Source organism: Euphorbia lathyris, chromosome 7, assembly GCF_963576675.1.
Source record: "Euphorbia lathyris chromosome 7, ddEupLath1.1, whole genome shotgun sequence".
Taxonomy (NCBI): Eukaryota; Viridiplantae; Streptophyta; class Magnoliopsida; order Malpighiales; family Euphorbiaceae; genus Euphorbia; species Euphorbia lathyris.
Window position 1 is genome coordinate 57,753,051 of NC_088916.1, and position 1,010 is coordinate 57,754,060.

Sequence of the window (1,010 nt, forward strand, 5' to 3'; positions counted from 1 at the left end):
GAAAGAACTCTTAAAAAGAACAAGAAAGAAAAGAAAAAGAAAAACAAAACCCCAATAAAAACTAAAATTACCGAGCCAGAAGTTATGGCCACACTTATGGATTACGCTAGGCCAGGAGTGGCCGGTGTAACAAACAGTATAGTTAGACCCCAAATTAATGCACATCATTTTGAAATTAAGCCTGCGTTGCTTAATATGTTGCAAAATAATGTAACGTTTTACGGGTTACCTAACGAAAATCCTAATACCCATTTGACAAATTTCTTAGAAATTTGTGACACTTTTAAAATTACTGATGTAACTGCAGAAGCAATCAAACTTCGCCTTTTTCCTTTTACTTTGAAGGATCGAGCCAAAGAATGGTTAACTTCTATGCCAACCGCATCAATTGAGACTTGGGAACAATTAGCCCAAGCATTTTTATCAAAAAAATTTCCTTTAGCAAAAACCGCAAGAGTCATTAAAGAGTTAACATCTTTTTCTCAAAATGATAATGAAACTCTTTATGAGGATTGGGAACGTTTTAAAGAACTTCAACGTTTATGCCCACACCACCAATTGCCCGCCGAACTTTTAATGCAAACATTTTATAATGGATTAAATCCTACAACTAGAGGTTCATTGGACGCTATGTCTGGAGGGTTATTCATGAAGAAAACATCTGCCCAAGCAAGAGAACTTTTGGAGGAAATGGCAATCAACGGGTGTATGTGGCCCGCGGAACGTGGACACGTACCATTAGCAAAACCATCATCCTCAACAACATCATCAGTTAAAGGTATAGTGAATCTTGATCCAGTAGCGATGTTGCAAGCCCAATTTTCTGCCTTATCGCACAAAATTGATAGGTTTATGGCACCGTGTGATTCTAATGGTAAGCCAATCCAAACAGATGTGGATTACGAAGGTATGAGTGAAATTGAACAGGTAAATTTTGTCCAAAGGCAAAACCAAAATAATAACCCTTATTCCAATACATATAATCCTGGATGGAGAAATCATCCTAACTT

At 37.0% G+C, this 1,010-nt stretch overlaps 1 non-coding gene across 1 annotated transcript; it reads right to left on the reverse strand.

Moving 5' to 3' along the window:
• Window positions 1-453: 453 nt before the first annotated feature.
• On the reverse strand, window positions 454-560 carry LOC136201678 (small nucleolar RNA R71). Its single transcript, XR_010674021.1, has one exon. It is a non-coding gene; the product is annotated as a small nucleolar RNA R71 (small nucleolar RNA).
• Between the last annotated feature and the right edge of the window lie 450 nt (window positions 561-1,010).